Here is a 9,878-nt window from a genome sequence, read left to right as displayed (position 1 = left end):
TTCGAAGAGCCAAAGATTTTTGAAGAGGCCGAAGTCCACATTCATGAAGGCCAGAGTTGTGAGCTTGCTTTTGAGCCTCCTTCCTCCACTCAGGATCCTGAGCTCCACCATCTCATGGTCACAGCAGCCAAGGCTGCCTTTGACCTTCACATCCCCAGTGAGCACCTCATTGTTGGCAAGTATGGGGTCCAGCAAAACATCTCTTCTTGTCTCCTTTATCATTTGGAGGAGGAATCTGTCATCAATACACTTCAGGAACCTCCTGGATTGCTTATGTCCTGCTGTGCTGTCCCTCCAGCAGATATCAAGGTGGAGAACATCTGGCTCCTCTTCACCCTTGAGGCCAGTGAACTTATTTCATAGCTGCTCATCCTTAGGTGGAGCAGGAGCCTTCCTTTTGGTGTCAGAAGCTTCCATCCTTCACCTTCTCAGAGGCTGCGCTTCCCTTAACATTAGGGGTGGGCACTGCCTGCTCTTCTGCTTCAGCTGGTGTTGGGGGCTCTTCAAGCTGTTTTGTCCCAGAGAAGGTTCTGTCCATCCCCCCTTGATCTTTGCAGCAGGATCCTACAACTCCTCCACATGGTGGCACAGCCCCTCCAAGAGAGGACACCTTCTGCAGGACAGAGGGACGTTTCTCCTGCTGCAGCCCAGGGCTTGGACGGCTGCATCTGTCATCTGTGGCCACGTCTCTGTTGGAGCCTCTGCCCTAGCAGGGACAGCTGCTCCGACACCCGCTGGGGAAACCGCTGTGGTGTGTCACCACCGCATCTGAGATTGTCACAGTGACACTAATTCAACTGACGCCCCCTTCCTCGTGCCCTTCTGTGCAAACTGCTGCATCTATAAAGGGAAAATAAAATTACAGTGCAGCAGTTCTTGGGATTTGTAGCTCTTAGAGTAGTTCTCTGCTTTGGCGAGTAGCACAGCAAAGAAACACACTGAACATCACGCCAAAAATCATTATTACAGCAACAAGAAGTCCAACTGCTCTAATTAAATCCAATTTCAAATTAAACACATCTTCAGTGGCCTCGGGGCACAGCATTCCAGTAAATGATGCAAGCAAGGTCTTTGTCAGACAGGTGTCCAAGCAATAATGCTCAACAAGTCCTGCAATACCACAGCAGCTGAGAGGGGACACCCGCCAGCCCCCTGAGCCTCGGGGTCCCACCTCACCCCCCAGCTGTCCCCTCTGAGGAGCCGTGCAGCTCCCAGTCCAGCCCTGGCCAAGCATCTGGGAGACCTGGTCAAGCCCTGAGCAGCACAAGGCTGCAAACATTCTATGACTCCAAGCTTAAGGACCCAAAAACATATTGGTCCCTTTCCATTAGGCACCCAGCTCGTGTTTCCAAGCTTTCCTCAACAGCAGCAATTAGAAGCCTTTTTCTTTTGTTTCAAAACAATTTTCTCCAGGAGATGCTAAAACCCAAGGTGGCAAGAGTGAGGGGACAGCCACGCTGCCATAGCCTCACCAAGGGTTTTGCGCTTGCAGTGTTCACATCGGCTGCCCACGTCTCCCACATGACGTGTCCCCAAGACAACAGGACGTAGGCACAAAGGTGAACATTTGAATTTTAAATCCTCATCTTATACCCTAAATAACTGCTCATTAAAAATATTCTTGAGCTTTTTTTCCCTGTAAGCATTGAACCTTGTCATGGTTGAAGAGTGAATCGCCTGAAAAAAATATAAAGATGGCATTTTTTTCTGGCATGAACTTGCTCATTTTCAACAACTAAAGAAAGGTGGTGCGGCAAAAACCTCTTGTGAATCAAACAGCCAACCGAGGGTACTTGGCGTTATCAATACTGCCCTTCACAGCTCCTACCAGCCCAGTGCTGGCACATGTCACCCCTTTGTGCGATTCCCTGGCTCTTTTTGCCAGCTCCACGCTATCCTGAGCATGACGAGGGCAGGTAATAGACCGGCTGCACCCACTACCCAGCCTGGCGAGGCAAAACCCACAGGCTGCACCAAAAGACCCACTTCTAGCTTCTTTTGGGCCACGTCCCCGCAGTGCTCTGAAAGTCCTTTTTATCCCCGAATCAATGCAGCCCCCAGCCCCCGCCGAGCAGGAAATGCAGCAGGAACTCCCGAGCTGTCGCTTGCCCGTTAGATGAGATAAAAACACTTCAGTGCGCTCAGATTCTAGTCCAGGCACGGCACTTAATGAATGCTCTTGTCATTTTTCGCTTTGCTGCTGGTAATTTGGCTGTCTTAGCATGCAGGTGGCTTGCTACAAGCGGGTAACTAAAAGCCTTTCAGATCTCCTGACCCTGCCACATCCCGCTCCCAAGTCATAGAAACTGAATTCAGTGTCTGAAGCAGCCTCATCACATCAAAGAAAGCACAAAAACACCCTCGTGTATCACACAGCCTCGAATCGGGGGGGAGGAAACCACACGGGCACGACAGTGTGCACAGTTTCTGTGAGGCTCATGGTGCTCCCTGGATTTATTTTGACATCGTACGTTGGTCCCAGACGGAGCAACAAAGGGGGAGTATGAAAAGAGAAGCTACATCTTGGGCAAGAAAATGAAATAAAATTAGTAGCAACATCAATCAGCCAGGTCAGTGCTGCCAGTGGAGCAGAAAACAGCCAAGCAGAGATGGGCAACACCAGTTCTGTTTAAAACCAGCATGAACTTAAACCCAGCACAGTCCTTGTGTCTTCATTTTACGCTCCCTGCAATAGGTTCGGCTGGCTTGGCTCCCCTCTGCGGTATCGACAGCTTCACAGGCAAAGGCTTGTCATTTCTCACCCGACCTCCCCCAGCCTCCCTACCTGCTGTATATTCTCCAGCGATGTTCAGAGCGCTGGTAAAAGGCGCTTTACAATTGCACTAAATGCTCTTTTATAGCTGCTTCAAAGCCGTTGAGAAATTTTTCTTGGTATTACCGTTATCTGCGCTTTTCTGTTCTTCTCCCAAATTGTTCAATTTCACAGTTATGCCTGTTAGGCAGAACCAGAAAGCAAGCGTGTATTTCAGGCTGGCAGAACTGGAAATCCTTCTGCCGTCTCCCCCTTTAAGTCACCCTAACAGCTTCTGCCTTCAGGAAACGCAGCCAGCTTTCCCATTTCAATTTAAGGGTCACGTTTTTGTTCCAAGATACTTGCAAACAAATACTACTGAGGTAGAGGAAAGAAGGGATAGCTAAGGGAAAGAATTTGGTGCCTAAGAGCCGTTAATTAAAAGGAAATTAACCGCCAAGTCTGATCTCAACAGAAATGCAACTTATTTTGAAACTCCGGTTAAAAAAAGGGCGATGCGTTAACTTGAAATATGCTGGTGAGATGTTTTATTCTCCTAAATACAGCAGAACTGAATCCACCTACAAAGGTGAAAGTGATCTATTGCCCTTGCTCAGCAGAGCAGGAAAGTAAACAATAAGCAAAACAAATGAGCAGTCAGATGTTAAGTCCTGGCAGCATTAGAAAATGCAAGATGTCACTAGGACCAGGAAAAAGGCTTAACCCTTCTTCCTTTGCACATTGACATTTGTCCGGACAAGGGAAAGCAATCTGCGCCCAGTCTTAGATCAGAAGGAAAGAAAAACCTCTTCTGAGACTCTGTCCCGTCGCCTGGATCGCTGGCTCTGTGGGACGGGGATGGGGTGACACCGCAGGCTGGTGGCACATGATGAGATTGAACCCCATCTCCTGCGGAGCTGTACGGCCCTTTGGCATCTCATGTCCCCAAAACCTCCAGAATCCCCCCACCCAGCCCCTCCTTCCTCAGGCAAAAGGAAAGATTGAACCTCTCCCTTGTTCCAGCATATGTGAATTTACTTCAGAACCTCCGACAAGCTTTATATAAGCTTATTTGCTGACTTAGCCTTTTTAATACCGGGACACCGTGCAAGGTTTTGACTGTACCAAGCAGGGACAGGTACCCAATCTGTTCTTGTGCAGCCCAGGCACGCAGCCATTCTCTGGGCAAAACACACAGCTGCTGCTCCCATCCCAAACCCTGCTGGGGAAGGCATGTGATAAACACTTCAAGAGGAGTGACCTGGAGCAATTAATGCCTTCCAGGACACGCCATAACTAGAGGGGAAGAGAATCCGCACTATTTAGAGCCCAGGAGTTGGATTCTCGGTATCTCTTTGAGCCTTTCTGCATCTCTCTGGACCAGCTTGCTCCCTTCGGGGTGAGCACGCTGCCCCCCAAACACAGCAATGCTGCCAGCCCTGCTCCTTTCCCATCTGGTGCTGCAAGGTGCAGGTGAAGATCAAGCACAAGTTGTGCTTTGCTTTCTAGTTTTCATGTGCTCCTGCTGCCTCCCATCCCTGCAGCTTTACGTGTCTCTCCCGGCTGAAGCGGAGGTGATGGCTGCATTAATAGCCACGCAGGAGGCTCTGACAGCAAACCCCAGCGGACTCCCAGAGGGCAGAGGAAAACAAAGCGATATTGAATTTGATTAAAGGGCCAGAATAACCTTTAATGGAGCCACCTGAGGCAAGGAAACAGAGAGCTCTCCAGCTGAAAGGCCAAGCAGGTTTCCTCATAGCCCAGGGCTCCTCACTGGAGAGGAGCTGCAACCCAGTCACATTCCTGTGCCAGAGCTGGCACAGAGGGACGGTCACAGCCTTCCCCTGGTGTGAGGGGTGACCAGCGAGGACAGAGAGAGGGCTACACCTCAGGGATTATTCCCATCATTTAAGCTGGGCTTCTATGCAGCACAGCTTGGAGAACCCCCAGATCTCCACATTGAGCTCATCAATCTCGATCCTAAGCAGAGACCAATTGCCCTTCTGGAAGGGATGGAAAATCTGCAGAGTAATAGATGTCACGGGGACAGGCAGATCTCAGGCCTTCCAAAGCTTTTTACTGGGGCAGAAGGATAAACAAGCCAAAGCCCAGCAGAGCCAGGAGGTTGGTGAGAAGCTGCAAGAGGTTTAGTCTCAGCTCTGTCTAGTTTAGAGGTATGACCTGAGCCCAAAGAAGTGATGACCAAGCCCTTGCTATGCAGGGTTTGAAGAGCAACATCAGGGAAGTGAACACAATAACAGCCAGCAGGACAGACCCCCCCTGCCCCACAGTACCTAAGGCAGACGAGACACTCAGGGGCAGCAGCCAGAAGTCCAGAGAAGCTCATAGTGATGCAGCCAGCCCAACATCAAACCAATAATTCAGTCTATAGGTCAGAATCATGGTCTGCTGATAGCAACCATGGTCAGACACCATCTAGTGATAGCCTGACAACTCCACAGCAGTAGAAGAAAACACACAGTAAGTGTCCCAGGCTGAGCTTAAATAGAGCTCCTGGTGTGGGTGGAGGCCCCAGGTGAGCCCCATTAGGGCAATTAAGGCCTATTAGTACCCTCTGGGCTCTAACAATATAAGCTCCCCCCTTGTACAGTGGCTTGAGAAATGGGTTGGGTTGGGTTGGGTTGGGTTGGGTTGGGTTGGGTTGGGTTGGGTTGGGTTTCGTTTCGTTTCGTTTCGTTTCGTTTCGTTTCGTTTCGTTATGAGCAAAGTATCTTCACTGGGAAGAACCCAGAGGTGACTTGTGGGTTATACCTTTCCTTGCTAAGCTGAAAATCCAAATGTGATATTTGGAAAACACCTGGGTTTAACAGCTGACCTGGGATGTGGGTGTCTCTGGAGCAGGGGGCAGTCAGCATCTGAAGGTTGGTGTGTGCTGACTCTGAAAAGAGGCTGCTGGGGACAACGGGCATTTCTAGATACGTGTTCCTGCGTGGTTTGATGGGACTGAAGCTCCTCAGTGTCTTTTACACCAGACAGTTGCTTTCACATCTCCCTGAACATTAGATGACCCAGAGAAGAAATTTGGCACTGGGTTTCCCCCACAGCCTCCTCTCAACCTTAGAGGAGAGTGACTTGGAAGATGAACAGAAAGAGCACAACCCCCTTCCAAGGATCTTTTGCCCTGAAGATGCAGCGCTCAGCAACCCCTCGAGGCTCCTCACAGACATTCGGTTGTGGCTGAGGACCATGCTGGATGGCTGGGTTTGTTGGCAGACCAGCACTCCACGATAATGGAGACATTAAATCAGTCGTGGCAGCAAGAACTGCATAATAGATGCAAAATACAGCAGAAGCCAGGTCCAATTTTGGCTCTGCCTTGTTAAGTGGAGAAGTATTTTAGGAGACGGAGAAATACGAGGAAGTTCAGAGAGCATCCTCCCTGCAGCGTGGCATGAGGGGTTGGTGTCTGCAGTGACTCGTATCTGCAGGTACGCATCTTCTGTAAACCCATTGCCGTTCTGTCTTCACAGCTCAGCGACCCCATGCTGGAATTCAGGTATTCAGGTCAGCTGAGGTCAACAAGGACACCTGGGATGGTCCTGCTGGCTGAACTGCAGCTGCTCAGCCTCCTCTGGGACAGCAAGGTGACACTGTCCGACACAACCGCTACACCTTGGGCACAGTTACACTGGGAAAATGCTTGTCGACCAGTTGCCAGGCAGCTCTTTAGTAAACACACAGGAGATGGACAGAGTGGGTTCCAGTCAAGGTCTGGCATGGTACAAAAACAAACACTGCTGGTCCAGAAATGCTGCATATGGTAATTTTTCCAAGCGACTTTGGCATTAATTTGAGGGGAAAAATATGTATTACAGGAGGCACAATTTTCCATACTCAAGGGGCATGTCTCATTTGACAAGCAGACTCAGAAACAGCCACTGGCACATTGACCAGAACCCAGGACCTGCAGATGTAGCGTGTTGGTTAATGATCACAAGAAGGGCAGAAGCTATCTGGAGTCTAGACCCTGTCAGCAGGTAGGAAAGAGCTGCAGGAAGGGAGGGGGGTTGTCTTGCCCTTTTTCCCAGGTCACATACCCTCACGTGTTAGCTGGTTATCTGCAGGCACCTGCCCACGAACCCCAAGCGAGCATGAATCACAGAACAGTTTGGGTTGAAGGGACCTCCCCAGCTCCCCAGTGCCCCCCCTGCCATGAGCAGGGACATCTTCACCAGCTCAGGGTGCTCAGAGCCCCGTCCAGCCTGGCCTGGGGTGTCTCCAGGGATGGTTCATCCACCACCTCTCTGGCCAACCTGGGCCAGGCTCTCACCACCCTCAGGGCAACAATTTCTTCCTCATGTCCGGCCTGAATCTCCCTCCTTTAGTTTAAAACCATCACGCCTTGTTATATCGCAACAGGCCCTGCTGAAAAGCCTGTCCCCATCTTTCTTATTGGCCCCTTTTAAGCACTGAAAGGTGCAATAAGGTCTCCCTGGAGCTTCTCTTCTCCAGCTGAACACCCCAGCTCTCTCAGTCTGTCCTCCCAGCAGAGCTGTTCCAGCCTTGGATCATTTTTGTGACCCTTCTCTGGACCCAGTCAATAATGTATGCATTATGTTTATGTGTATATCTGTACTACGCGCTGGACTAAGGTCAAACAGCTCCCGATGTGCTGCAGAGAGCCACACTGCTCTCAGGAGTGTGCACGCAGCGTGTTCAAATTAAACCAGATCAGGATCTGGCCCATCATGCCCTTTTCAAATCAAGGTGCTTTTCCAAGCCAGTCTCACACGGAATTTACTAACAACCACAATCCCAAGGGAGGAATGGCCAGCAGAAGGGACACTGCCTGGCTTCACACAGCCCTGTCTGCTCTGCAAGAAGCGTCCCCATCACCTTCTGCCTGAGCCCAGGCACAGCCCACTGGGGACAAACCTCACCTCCCACAGCTTTTGCGTTGGCCCCAGGTTGTCAGAGGCGCTGTGCAGTGTTTGAATCACAGCAGTGAGAAGCCAAGCGCTCAAGCTTGGCTAAACCCAAGGTTGTCAGGGGAGCAACTCCTTGTTTCACGGGAGCGCGGCTTGGCTTGCCCATCTCCAGAGCCCCGCAGGAAAGTCCTCGCTACGTTCAGCTGGAACATGCCCCTGGCTAAGCAGTCCCTGTTCAGAGCAGCATCTGTTTTCACCTCTGTCTGCACCTCGGTCCGGCCCAGACACCTGATGCTGTCAACAGCCAAAGTTTGCTCCAGGGAACCCGAAAAGCTCAGTGGCCGTGAGAGGAGGAACGTGCCTTCAGACTGGCGTTAACGCTCCGCTGAGCGGATGATGCCAACGACGGCGAGGGCGCAGCTGCGAGAATTCGTTGCTCCGCTGGATGCTGGCAACACGAGGTGGGAAGGAAAAACTGCCTTTGTAGCGGGGATTCAGGAGACAGAGTGAGCAAAGTGATGAAGAAGTGACTCCAACAATGGCATCTCCCTGTTGGCACTGGTCACGCTGTGGGCCGAGAGAGGGGGGCCAGAGGACAGGAGGCAGAAGCAAGTTGTAGGACAAAACTGAAGGGTGACTGTCAACAGCACTGGCAAGGAGCTGAGAAAATTGCTGTGCAATCTGCTGTGGTGAACCTGCTTTAGCAGGTGGGTTGGACTGGATGATCTCCAGAGGTCCCTTCCAAACCCAGCTGTTCTGTGATTCTGTTCTGCGACAATCAGGAGTGCCACTCCGTTCCTGTGCATTCTCTCACGGGTTTTGGTGACACGCTTGGGCATGCATTTAACTCTGTGTGGGTCACTACAGGCACAGCAGAGCCTTCACAAGGTTGCGCATGTTTAGGAAGCATTTTTATATCTGTCCAGTGCAATGCAAAGCCCCTTTCTCCTCCCACACCTTGTGCTCATGGAATCATAGAATCATTTGGGTTGGAAGAGACCCTTAAGATCACCAAGCCCAACCATTTCCCTATCCCTGGCACTGCCCCATGTCCCTGAGAACCTCATCTCCATCTGTCCATCCCTCCAGGGCTGGTGACTCCAGCACTGCCCTGGGCAGCCTGTTCCAACGCCCCACAGCCCTTTGGGGAAGAAATTGTTCCCAGATCCAACCTCAACCTCCCCTGGCGCAACTTGAGGCCGTTTCCTCTGCTCCTGGCGCTTGTTCCTGGGGAGCAGAGCCCGACCCCCCTGGCTCCAAGCTCCTTTCAGGCAGTTCAGAGATCAGAAGGTCTCCCCTCAGCTCCTGTTCTCCAGCTGAACCCCCAGGTCCCTCAGCCGCTCCCATCACACTTGTGCTCCAGCCCCTTCCCCAGCTCCGTTCCCTTCTCTCAACTCGCTCCAGCACCTCGAGGGCTTTCTTGGCATGAGGGGCCCAAAACTGCCCTCAGGATTTGAGGTTTGGCCTCCCCAGTGCCCAGCACAGGGGGACAGTCACTGCCCTTGTCCTGCTGGTGCTCAATACAGAAATTCAGTTTGCTTGACAAGCTGGTTTCATCCCTCATTACTGCTGGTTTTGCTACCAGGACCAGCATTTTCCCCGGCCAGGTATGCGGGTTCCCGCAGAGCTGGGCACAGCGTGCGAGTGCTGCCGGTCGCTCTCCCCAGCGCTGGCTCTGCCGTGGCCCCCAGCTTTGGGACGCGAGGTGCTGACACCCCCGAGGGACACGCTGCGCCTCCCCCCGCGATCCCGGCACACGGCGGCCCTGCCCTCCCCGCACACGTCTGACCCAGGTGCGCATTGGGGGGCAAAGGGCTGGCTCGGGCAGGGAGGCCGTGCCAGGAACGCGTCTCCGTGGGCTGCCTGCGGAAAGCCCTGGTAGACAGACACCCAGTGGGAAGGGAAAGAAGCAGCCAAAACAGTTAAACAAATACACAGGAGGGAGCTGGCAGGCAGCAAACCAACACACGGAGCCAGTTCCAGGCTGAGAATCATGTGCTGAGCCCTCAGCGGGGGTCAAGCCCTGCGAGCTCCCCCATAACAACCCGGCTGAGTGGACGCACACACATCACCACGACAAACCCCACGGCATCGGAGGCCAGGGACACGTCTGCCTGGCCAGCACGGAGTCGCAGCAGCCAGAGCGCGGATTCTCTTGAGCAACAGGCAGGAGGAGGCTGGAGGTGCCTCACGGTGCCGTAAATCCAGCCAGGCAAAGCACATTCACTGCAGACCTC

The sequence above is a fragment of the Nesoenas mayeri genome (genome assembly GCF_963082525.1).
Source record: "Nesoenas mayeri genome assembly, chromosome: 10".
NCBI classification, from domain to species: domain Eukaryota; kingdom Metazoa; phylum Chordata; class Aves; order Columbiformes; family Columbidae; genus Nesoenas; species Nesoenas mayeri.
This window is presented reverse-complemented; position numbering follows the sequence as displayed.